A 14,318-nucleotide genomic window follows, 5' to 3' on the forward strand; every position below is an offset into this window, starting at 1 on the left:
GTATAATGAATCGCTGCCATTATGTTCCTGCTCTGTAAGTTAAATAATCAATGATCTCTGTAATCATTATCTTCCAGCCTTTGTTGTGGGGCAGGGGGTAACAGTGGAGATGTTTCAGAGGGTTCTGTGCCACTGACATATCCACTGTTAAAGGAGAACTAAACCCTAAACAGGAATATGGCTAAAAATGTCATATTTTATATAGTGAACTTATTGCACGAGGCTAAAGTTTCAGCTTGTGAATAGCAGCAATGATCCAGGACTTCAAACTTGTCACAGGGGGTCACCATCTTGGAAAGTGTCTGTGACACTCACACAGTGTCGGACTGGCCCGGCGGGACACCGGGAAAAAACCCGGTGGGCCCCGACCCTCGTGGGCCCCCGCCGGGCCAGGCCCCCTCCCCCGATGCTTGTTTTTTGAAAAAAAAAAAAAAGTATCTTCGTGGATGCGCAGTGTGCGCATGCGTGCAGGCGCAGCGCCGTGCGCGCACAGAGGGGGCCATCGTGTGCACACTGCAGTGTGCACACTGAAGGACGACGCATTGCAGCAGGGGGACGGGGGTCTGTAGGGGGGCCCTGGACTGGAGTCCCGGTGGGCCCCGGGCCCCCCAGTCCGACCCTGCACTCACATGCTCAGTGGGCTCTGATTGGCTGTTGAGAAGCTAAGCTTAGGGCTCGTCACTAATTATCCAGCAGAAAATGAGCTTCCCTGGCTGTAATATAAGCTGATGCTACAAGTTTGCTGATTATTAAATTCTGATGCTAATTGCACTGGTTTCTGTGCTGCCATGTAGTAATTATGTGTATTAATTACTAATCAGCCTTATATTGTGACATTTCTATTCTATGTGTACTGTATATTGTGAGTGGGTCCCTAAGCTCAGTAAGTGACAGCAGCACAGAGCATGTGCAGTGAATCAGCAGAAAAGAAGATGGGGAGCTACTGGGGCATCTTTGGAGACACAGATCTTTACTGCTAAAGGGCTGTGGTTGCCTTGGGCTGGTACAGAAGCACAAAACATAATGTACAACAATTGTAGCTACTTCTTAAGTTAAGCTTTAGTTCTCCTTTAATAGTCACCGTGTTTCTTGGGGAATTCTTGGGATCATTCAATGAGGTTAATGTGGTTTGGATGTAACGTGTAGAATACATGGAGGGTTCATTTACAATGCGCAAAATCTGGATGCAATTTAAAACTTTTTTTTTTACACGCAATGCAGCATTTTGACGATAACTATAGCATAAAGCATCTGCCACGCTTTGTGCACCGTAAAGGACACAAATTCGGCAGATCGCGTGCAAGTTGCAGGTTACTTCCATGAACAACATCAATACCATCAACGTCTGATTCACTTGGGGACAGTCACCTGCCACTAAAGACGCAATATTGAGCATTTATTTTAAGATGGGGTCAGTGACCCCCATTTGAAAGCTGGAAAGAGTCAGAAGAAGAAGGCATATAAAACAAACAGTTTTTTAAAAAAAAATTAAAAATGAAGGCCAATTGAAAAGTTGCTTAGAATTAGCCATTCTATAACATACGTAGGGGGTTATTTACTAAACTCCGAATGCAAAAATCACGAAAAATTTGTGATTTTTTTTAAATAAAATCTGACTTTTAAAAAATCACAAATTTTGCAGAATTTATTAAACCCAGAGGATGGAAAAGTCAGAAACTGAAAATCAGAACTGTTGAGGTTCCATATAAATCAATAGAAGAAGTTGCAATGATTTTTTGATGTGTGCTGGGTTTCAGGCAATACCCCAAAGTTTTCAGAGTTTTCAAGTGAAAATTACAAAAAAAAAAATCATGAAAATCGGATGAATAAGTCTGAAAAATTTGTGAAAATCTGATTTTTTTTCCCGCAAAGCCAATTTTCGGGAAAATATAATAATAAATAAGCGTAAAAAACCTGAGCGGATTTGAATGGGGTTTGTAGCAGAAAATTTTAAATTTTAAAAAGTTAAATTCGGACTTTGATAAATGACCCACCCCTTTAAAATCTGGTTTGAAAAGTCTATGTAGCTTCACCAAATTCAATATATTACCAGGGAACGGCGATCAGAGTTGTGTAACTAATTACCTGCGCTGATCAGAGTTGTGTAACTAATTACCTGCACTGTGAAACGAATACGGAGACCTGGGTTCCAGGAGTGATACAAGTAGCAGAGACAAGGAAACGTTGGTTATAGAATAGTCAAGTTATATAAATATCTCGGCTTTATTGCAGCAGAGTTATAAATGCTACAACAATTGCACAATATGGGCCGAAAGTAAAGTTCCCTGATTTGTCATCACTCCTGTTACTGACATCTTTGTATTTGTTGCAGGTAATTAGTAACACAACTCTGATCATCATTTCCTGATAATGTATTGAATTTAGTAAAGACTTTTCAAAACAGATTTTAAAGAGGTGATTCACCTTTAATTTAACTTTAAGTTTAATGTTATAAAATGGCTTAAAAGTCTAAGCAACTTCTTAATTGGCCTTCATTTTTTTATTTTTATAATTTTTGAATTATTTCTTCTTCTGACTGTTTACAGCTTTCAAATGGAGTCACTGACCCCCATCTATAAAAAAAAAAAAGCTCTTTAAGGCTACAAATGTATTGTTATTTCTACATTTTATGACTCATCTTTCTATCCACAGCCTCTGCTATTTATATCCCAGTATTCAAACCAGCGGTTGCTAGGTAATCTGGTGAAATTGCAAAATGAAGAGCTGCTGAATAAAAAACTAAATGATTTAAAAACCATAAATAATAAAAAATAAAAAAAACAATTGTCTCAGAATATCACTATCACTCTTTATTTACTAAACTGTGAATGCAAAAATCATGAAATATTTGTGATTTTTTTTTTTTTTAAATAAAATCTGACTTTTAAAAAATTACACATTTTTGGGAATTTATTAAACCCTGAGGATGGAAAAGTCTGAATCTGAAAATCCGGCATCTGTCGAGATTGCATAGAAGTCAATGGGAGAAGTCCCAATGATTTTTTGATGCACGCTGGGTTTTCGTGCAATACCCCGGAGTTTTTGGATGAAAATTTAAAAAAAAATCATGAAATTCGTGAAAATCGGATGATAAAATCCGAAAAAATTGTGAAAATCTCACCGCACATTTTCGGGAAAATGTAATAATAAATAAGCATAAAAAACCCGAGCAGATTTGATCGGAGTTTGTAGCAGAAAATATTGAGATAAAGTCGGACTTTGATAGATCACCCCCTAAAAGTTAAAGGTTAACAACCCCTTTAACCACATATATTCATATGTGTGTGTGTAACAGATTTTAAGAAACGTGGTGCTTATTAGAACTTAACAAAATATATGTTCCTAACCCTTGTAAGATGCTTAAGCTGGCCATACACGGGCCGATAAAAGATGCAGACAGACCGAGACGGCAGCATATCGGCCCTTACCTGGCGCCCTCCGATGGGCTTCCGATGTGAGACTTCTTCTATTGACTAATATGCAACCTCGACAGGTCTCAGATGCTGGATTTTCAGATTCCGACTTTTCCATCCTTGGGGTTTAATAAATTCTTTAAAATTTGTCTGATTTTATAAAAAAAATCTATGATTTCATGATTTTTGCATTCGAAGTTTAGTAAATAACCCCATAAATGTTGATACACCAAAAGATTCAGCAGCACACTGTTAATTGCAGATCAAGTGGAGTATTTCTTTAGCCCTCAACATAACAAGCAATGTTTCGCCCCCCCCCCACGGACACTTTTTTAAGCCTATAATAACACCATGTGACTAATACAGGTATGGGACCCATTATCCAGAAAGCTCCAAATTATGGAAAGGCCATCTCCCATAGACTCCATTACTGTATATCCAAATAATCTGAATTTTTCAAAATAATTTCCTTTTTCACTGTAATAATAAAACAGTAGCTTGGGTTTATTTAAAGTTTACATGATTTTCTAGTAGACTTAAAGGACCAGTAACATAAAAATTTTTTTTTAAAAAATCGTTTCATTTTAACGAAAAAAAAAACACCAAGACATTTTTAACTTTTAAATCGCAAAGCTTACTTACCGATTCTATGCATTCGCTCCTCTTTAGAAACGGCGTCAGGGCGACGATCCATCGTTGCGGTGCTCGATTTCTCCTCCCTGCCTTCTATAGGATACCCTAGCAACCATACACTGATTTGAATAAGAGACTTGAATAGGAATAGGAGAGGCTCTGAATAGAAAAATGATTAATAAAAATTAGGAATAACAATACATTAATAGCCTTACAGAGCATTTGCTGTTTAGAAGGGGTCAGCGACGCCCATTTGAAAGCTGCAAAGAGTCAGAAGAAAAAGGCAGATAATTTTTAAAAAAAAATAGATAATCAAAACCAATTGAAGAGTTGCTTAGAACTGGCCATTCTATAACATACTAAAAGTTACTTAAAAGGTGAACCACCCCTTTAAGATATGAAGATCCAAATTACAGAAAGATCCGTTATCTGGAAAACCCCAGGTCCTGAGCATTGTGGGTAACAGGTCCCATACCTGTATAAGATTTTAAAAGTGATGGGTGGGATAAAGAAGTCCCCCTCCCCAATTAGTGACATCACAGTATAACCTGCTCCAAGTCCATCAGTCAGTTCAATCCGAGGGAACCACTAATTCCAAGTGAACAAAACATGATTGAAATCCGATCATATCATAACAGTAATATATGTGCCATACCTGAGATGCTTCTCTTAGAGAAAACTTTTTAGCCTACAGCATCTCTTCCCGAGATTCACTTACGTATGCTTTAGTCTAAGATCAGCACTCAGGATATTTCATGGCCATTCTATTTGGCTTCCCCCATGTGGATCAGACCATATGGACATTTAAGTAGATAGGAGAAGGAAAGGCTGTGTTTACTTGGTGGTGCCAAAAGTTAGGCACCCCAAGTGATTGTATTTACTTTCCTATCAGCAGAAAACTGCACCGGCCCGGGGTTCTTCCAGCGAGCACCAGGGAGCGATCGGCTTCTGACTTCTTGCGGCTGTGCATGTCCAGAAGCGGGAAAAGCTGAACTTTAACTAAAAAGTCGTCTATTTCATTCTACTGCTCATGCGTCTGACGCGGGAAATTTGAAGAAAGAAAAAGCCGGAAGAGGATCACTCCCTGGTGCTCACTGGTATAACCCCGGGCTGGTGCAGTTTTCTGCTGATAGGAGCACCGGCCGAGGTGTCAGGTAAGTAGATACAATCACTTGGGGTGCCTAACTTTTGCCACCCCAAATAAATAGGCCTTTCCATCTCCTTTAATAACAGAGTTGCGTTGCATGCAGCGTAAGCAGGGGAATGTGCCATGTTTGGGGTTCTGCAGAAAAAGTTTGGTGTGTGTGGTTTTCCTTTGACTACCAATATCTGCTTTAACCAATCAATCTTTTACGTTTTTGCCCTTCTTATACGCCACATCATGGGTACCTATTGAAAAGCTGGTATGTTGGGTAAACATGTCTGAAGAAGGTGCCAATGTTTGTGGACAATATTGCCTATGTTCCTACTTGCTGTTGTGAACTTACACTGCAAGGTCATCACTAGTTTTTTTTATTGTTAGTGCCAGACAGTAATTGTTGATTTTTGGTGATGGAAAAGCCTCTATTGAGCATCTAAGAAAGAAATGACTGGCACACAAAGCATGTAATTGCAGGGGAAACCCTTGCCTTTTAAATAATGCAGAAGTGCACTTGTGTGCCAGTCATTTCTTAGTTGCTGTACTGGAGGTTGCCGAATCCTCTATTATTGGGCACCAGGCTGCAAAGCTTTGGGTGTGTTAAGGGTGTGCGATTGGCTACAAACGCCTCTAATGATTACATCATCAGGGTAACCCCTCTTTTTAAACTTTTCATCCGTTCCTTGTGAGGCAACTTCGGGCAACTTCGGAAAATGAAGCGCCGCGTGTGCATTGCCGCAGGCGATTTTCATTTTAGCCGGCGGAGGACAGGGGGAAGGCAGTTCGGGCAGATTGTCGCCCCGAAGAAGAGGCGATTTGTCGCTGGGGCGACTGATCTCCCTGAATCTGCTCATGTGGACTGACCCTTAAGCACAGAAACATAGAAAAACAAGACTAAATGAAAAGAAGCCGGGCCCAATCTGGGAGACCAAGAGAATACCAAAATATAATAAAAAACACGTAAGGAACAAGATTAGAAAAATGGAAAATAAAAGGTGCTGTCACAGGGGTCGTGTGACAGAAGTTGGGAATGATGGAAGTAAGTAGTAATTGGAGAATTTCCAAATTTCACCATGCAGAATTTTTTGGAGAAAATCCGATGATGAAAAATTTGCTGCAAAAAAACACCCATAAGAAAAAATGCCCGTTGACTTTAATGCATTTGGAGAAAAAAGTCACCATAAGAACAAATGCCCATTGACTAATGCATTTGGAGCAAGAAAAATTGTCGCATGGGAAAAACTACCATAGACTTCAATGCATTTTATGAAATTTCACCATTTCGCAAAGTTTTCCGCAATTTCGCAAATTTTTGGGTGAAGCAAAACAGGACAGATTCGCTCATCATTAATACCAAGGAGCAAATGAGAAAGAGCAGAACTTTAACACTGGTAGATACTCACTGTACTAACACTAATTCATTAGAACAGTGGAATTGCCAGGGAACTGCTTCCAAAACTCAGTGTGCCGCTCCCTTACTGGTCCCTGAATCAGGGAATACATGTTACTGCATGATATACTCTGCCTGGGACCATTATTGCTTCCAAATAAACACCTTCTGTATGAATGTGCCAAATACGATGGGACTGTTCCAACGCGTTTCACCCACTGCTGCAATTAAATGCTTTTTATAAGAGTTGTCAGGCCGGTTTGCTGCCTTGTGCAAAAAACAGCTAAAACTGCAATCAATTCATGGCAACACCCAAGCGCCTGAACTAAATCTCCCAGCAGCCTTTCTGTGGCTCAGCACCCTGTCATATTGGCAGGCTCAGTGGCTATTAAGAGCCTATTAAGCAGGTAGATCTCTGCTGGGCAACGAACAACCCTCCAATGATCTCTGAGAGCCACCTCAGCTTGTGTAACACAACTCAATGTTTACAGTGTTAGACAAACAGTAGGTTGGGATGGGCATTTCTCTCATTGTTGTGCTTGAATGGAAAGAACCTTTCAAGTAGGTAATCTGCCCACAAATCACATTAATGACTATCAAATGACAGATCTTTCCATGTTGCAACCCACACAACCTGCTTGTTCAGAACCAAAAAACAGAAACAGCATTTTATTTGCCTTTCTCTCTCAAGTTTGCACATTTGTCTACCCTGATACACAATCTACAGGATCAGGTACAGAGGGTGGTTGTTAATGGGACATTCTCTACTTGGAGTAAGGTTCTTAGTGGGGTCCCTCAGGCAGGGCCGCCATTAAAAATGACGGGGCCCCGTACAACAAAAATTTTGGGGCCCCTGGGCCCCGCCCACCCGGCCCTGCCCACCCCACATCCCGCCCGCTTCACACCACAGTTAAAGGAACAACACAGACATCAGTGCTAAAAACGGTAAGCACCCTCACACACAAGTTATAAAAAGCTATTGATGGTCAGGCCCCCCACACATTTGAGAGTGCATGCTTTTCTCTTATGCAGTATTAATTGGTAGGCGGGTTGTTTATTTGAAAAACCATATGCTTCCCCCTTTAAAGAGCCATGTTCAGCATCAATAGCAACATAACAAAAGTGGGTATATGGTATGTTTGGAGCAAAGCTATTTATCAAGTGATGTTTCTTCCTAATGCTTTAGCTGTTGCTCTCCAATTTTCACTGAGAAATTTCTTCTGAGACATATTAATTAGCCAATAAAGGTATCACCTTTATACCACTTTTGTTATTTTTTTTTATTTCAAAAGGGTTTCCCTATAACATTCCTGAGACACCCACCCAGCCAGTCCTGGATAAATGGCCTCCCTGATTCTGCTTCCCATCTGTGGCAATAAATTTTGCTTCTGGCTTTTCCCTGACCCCTCAATTAACCCTTTTCTATCTTTCTCAAAACAAAAACTGTGGTACCGTGTTAGCCATTAGCAAAAATAACAAATAAAAAAAAAAAAAATACAAAAAGTATTGTAGAAGTGATACCTATATTGGCTAACAATAAAAAAAATACATTACAAGCTTTCGGAGCACCATGGCCCCTTCATCAGGCAAAATACAAATAAAAGCTGGAAAGGCACAGCATTTGAAAGCTTGCAATGTATTTTTTTTATTGTTAGCCAATATAGGTATCACTTCAACACTACTTTTTGTATTTGTTTTTTTTATTTGCTATCTTTCTCACAAACTGTCGTTTCTTGCCTAGGCTTCCCCCAGGCACATTGTATTAATTGCCTTAATTGTATTAATTGTACATTAATATGTAATTGTAAAGTTTCTGACCCCACAGAGATTATGGCATCCCTGACAACCTGAAACTTTTTCATTTATGGAAAATTTTGGAATATTGCTGTGAGAAAATAAAAAAAATAGACCCTGAAAAAGGTATTAAAGGGTTGCTTTGTGTTCAGACTGTAAATTTCAATATATCCCATAATATAATTGCTGCACAACTGAGCATTAGATTTCATAAAAACTCACAGTACAAACACTGATACTGCCTTCCCCTACTGCCTCTGCTTTTGCTTCTTCTTTACTTGTCTTTCTAATCTGTAATCTTTGTTCTTCCCCCATATGTGTTTTCTGCAAGTTTTACACAGTTATTCCCTTTCTTTTCCTCTCCATTCAATTCTACTTTTTAAATCTCATTTTTAGCTCCAACTTTATTATTCATGTACCGTTTCTGGCATTGCAGTCTATCTATTCTGTCCTCACAATCCTCATTCTGCTGACCTCCTTCTCTTCCTGTGCTTCAGATGCACATCGCCTTTTCATGCTGCTGCCGCGACACAATGTTTGCCCTTTGACCCCTCCTTCCCGAAGTCATAACGAGGCTCAACTCCCCCTGCTAAATCAGCAGGGTCTAGAGCAGATAAGAAAACTTGCCGACTCTAATGTGCGTGTCTAGTTTGAGCCATGCAGTGAGTATCTGCCATTTTAACTTACTTCCAATTGAACTTATTCCAGTCTCATTCGCACTCGCACAACTCAAAACTGTATTGAGAGATGCGCGCAATGTAGATTGTGCGGCTCTCTGACAGCAGCAGGGGCCCACCAGAGATTGAGTACAGCTACCGGGCCCCCCACAAAACCCAAAGGCGCCGGGCCCGGGACAAGTGTCCCCCCAGTCCCCCCCTGATGGCGGCCCTGCCCTCAGGGCTCGGTATTGGGTCCACTTTTATTTAACTTGTTCATTAATGACTTAGGGGAGGGTGTTGTAAGTAATGTATCAGTGTTTGCAGATGACACAAAACTATCAGCCCAATTAATTCCATCCAGGATGTGGCACTTGCAACAGGATCTTGACAAACTGGCAATCTGGGCAGCTAAGTGGCAAATGAGATTCAATGTTAATAAATGTAAAGTCATGCACCTGGGATGTAACAATATCCACTTATACCCTTAATGGGACTGCACTAGGCAAATCCATTATGAAAAAGGACCTTGGAGTCCTTGTAGATGATAAACTTGTCTGTAGCAAGCAATGCCAGTCAGCAGCATCAAGGGCAAATAAGGTCTTGAGTTGTATTAAATGGGGCATAGAGTCACGGGAGGAGGGGGTCATTCTTCCACTGTATAGAGCACTGGTAAGGCCCCATCTAGAATATGCCGTACAGTTTTGGTCTCCATCACTCAAACAGGACATTATTGTATTAGAGAGGGTACAGAGAAGGGCAACTAAGCTGGTAAAGGGAAAATCTTAGCTATGAGGAAAGACTGGCCAAATTGGGGATGTTCACCAAGAGGCGCTTAAGGGATGATATGATAACTATGTATAAATATATAAGGGGATCATATAATAATCTCTCTAATGCTTTATTTACCAGTAGGTCTTTCCAGCTGACACAAGGTCACCCGTTCCGATTAGAAGAAAAGAGGTTCCAGCTAAATATTGGGAAGGGGTTTGTTACAGTGAGAGCTGTGAAGATGTGGAATTGTCTCCCTGAATCCAGGGCTGGTCCTATCAAATGTGGGGCCCAATTGGGACCATGTTGGCGGGGCCCCTAGACAAAGTGTTGCTGGCTACTGACACACCAAGTATTTAGGAAAATAAGGGCATACAGGCACAAAATAGAAAGGAAAGGGGCAGACAAGGTAACATAATAGGGGCACACAGGGTAAGAGAGAGAGGGAGGAAATAGGAGAGTGGACTGGGCCAATTAGTTTGGGGCTGGGCCGATTCAGCTTGGGAGCAGGCTTGGTTGGATTGGGGGCAGGCAGGGCCTATCAAGGTTGGAGGAAAGCTGGGCCTATGAGAGTTGGGGGCAGGCTAGACCTATGGATTTGGGGATGGGCTGGACTCTCAAAGTTGGGGGCAGGCCAGGCAGCATCATGTGCTGAGGGAAATATTATCTGTGCTGCCCTGTGGTGCGGGGCCCCCCAGAGGTGCGGGGCCCAATTGGGCCCAATTGGTCCAATTGGCCTAAGGCCGGCCCTGCCTGAATCAGTGGTACAGGCTGATACATTAGATAGGTATAAGAAGGGGTTGGATGGTGTTTAGCAAGTGAGGGAATACAGGGATATGGGAGATAACTCATAGTACAAGTTGATCCAGGGACTGGTCCCATTGCCATTTTTGAGTCAGGAAGGAATTTTGTCCCCTCTGAGGCAAATTGGAGAGGCTTCAGATGGTTTTTTTTGGCTTCCTCTGGATCAACTGGCAGTTAGGCAGGTTAAAAAAATAACTAAAAGGTTGAACTTGATGGATGTGTGTCTTTTTCTACCTTACTTACTATGTAACTATGTAACAATCCATGGACTTAGGCTATGGACACACAGGCTGTTGTCAGTGGCTTAATTCAGCCTCCTTTATTAGGCTGACATCAGTATGTGACCACACACAGGCTGATCAGGTTCAAATCAATGGAGCAGGGGCACTGAGCAGATCTACTTCTCTCAACTTGCAAAATTACTCAGGCTGACAACAGCCGCTGATCAGCCACAGAAAACAGTCTGTGTCCATAGCCTAAGGGCAGAGACACACGGGCAGATTCGGGGAGATTAGTCGCCCGGCGACAAATCTCCTCTTCTTTGGGGCAACTTGTCTCTCCGAACTGCCTTCCCCTGTCTTCCCGCCGGCTAGAATGAAAACCGCCAGCGGGATGGCAGCACTCGTTTTCCAAAGTTGCCTCACAAGGAAACTTTGTGACTTCGGAAAACAAAGCGCTCCGAGTGCCATCCCACCGGCAAATGCCGGCCCACAATGTTACTCGAACTCAAAATGATTGAAAACCTGTAATAAAACTCAAATAAAAGTACAGCAATAAAACTCTAACTGAAGGTGTTAGTGTCTTTTTAAGATTTGCATTTATCCATATACCTGTAGTTTCCCTCCTACTGTTTCTTAATATATTTACAGTGTGCCTTGAGGAATAAGACTGGCATCATGATGTGCCCCTTCCACAATGGAATTGCATGAGGATCATCTCACTCACTGGGACATGTGCTATTGGAATTTCTATCAGTTGTTTCCTGTCCTTCTACTAAATCATATTCCCAAATGGCACTCGCACACATACACTGTTACAAAGTGCAAAGACACAATTTGTTTATTGTACATTGCAAATGTCATGTGAGTGCAGTTCGGTTGTATGATTTGCAGGATTCAGTGCAGTAACCTGGGTGTATTCGCCCCCCCCCCAAAATAATCTACTGAGGGGGCCCAGGGTGAACTGTTCCTCCTCCCCCAAGGCCCCCTCCATTTTGTCATGATTTTTATGGTGTCGTTTTTTTATTTCTAAATGACACTGTTTACACTGCAAATAATTCTCTCTACAATATAAAATTCCATTCCTGAACCAGCAAGTGTATTTTTTAGTTGTAATATTGGTGTGTAGGTGCATCTCAGGTCATTTTGCCTGGTCATGTGCTTTCAGAAAGGGCCAACACTTTAGGATGGAACTGCTTTCTGGCAGGCTGTTGTTTCTCCCACTCAATGTAACTGAATGTGTCTCAGTGAGACATGGGTTTTTACTATTGAGTGTTGTTCTTAGATCTACCAGGCAGCTGTTATCTTGTGTTAGGGAGCTGCTATCTGGTTACCTTCCCATTGTTCTCCTGATGGGCTGCTGGTGGCAAAAGGGAGGGGGTGATATCATTCCAACCTGCAGTGCAGCAGTAAAGAGTGACTGAAGTTTATCAGAGCACAAGTCACATGACTGGGGCACCTGGGAAACTGACAATATGTCTAGCCCCATGCCAGATTTCAAAATTAAATATAAAAAAATCAGTTTTCTCTTTTGAAAAACAGATTTCAGTGCAGAAGTCTGCTGGAACAGCACTATTAACTGATGCATTTTGAAAAAAATATGTTTTCCCATGAAAGTATTCTTTTAAAGATATGAGAGGGGCTGGGGAGGGGGGACTACTACAATGCAGCCAACTCCATGGTCTGGGCAACCCTGTCACCCAGGCTTCTGGCAACCGCGGGGTCTTCTGTATAGGAGGTTATCCCAAAATAGAACCAAACAGAGCACCACATCTAGAAAAGCCTGAAGCCAGCATTGACTGTGCATAGGGTTGCCACCTTTTCTAGAAAAAAATACCAGCCTTCCTATATATTTATCTTTTTTCACTTTTAATAACATTGGGATCAACCATTATTTTTACCAACAGGCCGGTAAAACACCAGCCAGGTGGTAACCCTAACTGTGCATAAGGTTTTATGGGTTGTACAGAGGATTCCTGATCTTCTTCCCCACTAAAAAAACTAAAGCTCCAAAAGGATATAAATGTAAGCTCAAACACAAGGCTGATTAGTAATTAATTCACACACACAATTACATGGCAATTCATATATTGCAGTGTAAAATCAGTAATCGCCCCTGTAGCTTCAGCATCTATGACAAATGAACCTCGTTTTTTGCTCGATGGTTTCAAGTCAGTCCAAGGCTAAGCCGGCCGGGCACCGCATTTTCATGCACCCCCCTCCACCCCATGCATGCGCACGTGTGCAACTGTGATGATGAAGCACAGAACGGAGGAAGTAAAATGATAAGTGGGGGATCGGCAGGAAGAAGCAGCGCATGGTGCAGAACTGGGCCCACCATTTTTTTCCCAGTGTCCCACTGGCCCAGTCCGACCCTGGGGGCAGGCAACAGAAGTAAGGTAAGTGCCTCCCTCTTTTGAGTCCAAGGCATGTGGCTTTTCTGCCTATCCAGTAGTTCCGACCCTGTTTCCAGTGACCCTTAAGCTCAGCTTCTCAACAACCGACCTAGAGCACATCGAGCATGTGCAGTGTCACCGACACTCAAAAGATGCCTAACAGGATCCAGTGCTTTAAAGACCTGGATCATTACTGTTATGGGGCTGCTAAACCTCTGGGCTGGTACAATAAGTTCCATATATAAAATAGACTATTTTATATTCATTGTTAGGCTTTAGTCTTCTTTCCTGTATTTTCTGGGGTTTTTTCCACTTCCTTGAGAAGGTTCAGCACAAGAAACCACGTCACCAGTCAACTCAGCTAGAGTAGAGATAATCCCTATTTAATTACTTAATAACAACGTGTTTCCTTTGGTCTCCTTTTGGACTCATTAGCATCAGCTCGTTACTGCTTTATGAACAATTAGTCACACTCACACAGTTCCCAAAATATATTAAAGGCACCATCATCAAAATCTAAGGTCAGGTCTCTGTACTCCATTGTTAATGCTGAAAACTGTGGTAATTCCTGTAAATGGGCATAGTCTGCCATGATTTATATGTTTGGTTCCCTGCATGTAGCTACCCTGTGTTTATTAGGGGGTAAAACATACTTAGAGATTTAATGATAGGAACACATTTTGAGCACAGGACGCCTATAAAAAATATATAAAATGAAAAAACAGCAACAATGAAAAAAAACATGGAAAAAAATGGGGATGCACCGAATCCAGGATTTGGTTCAGGATTCGACCAGGATTCGGCCATTTTCAGCAGAATTCTTCTGCCGGCCGAACTGAATCCAAATCCTAATTTGCATATGCATGCGGGAAACCACATGACTTTTTGTCACAAAATAAGGAAGTAAAAACATTTTCCCCTTCCCACCCCTAATTTGCATATACAAATTAGGATTCGGTTCAGTATTCGGCCGTATCTTTCGTGAAGGATTCGGTGGGTTCGGCTGAATCCAAAATAGTGGATTCGGTGCATCCCTAGAAAAAAACAGATTTTCCCATTGGGAGTTTTAAAAAATTGCTTACAGAAATGTAATTTTAAGTCACAC

Source organism: Xenopus laevis, chromosome 1S (genome assembly GCF_017654675.1).
Source record: "Xenopus laevis strain J_2021 chromosome 1S, Xenopus_laevis_v10.1, whole genome shotgun sequence".
Lineage (NCBI taxonomy): Eukaryota > Metazoa > Chordata > Amphibia > Anura > Pipidae > Xenopus > Xenopus laevis.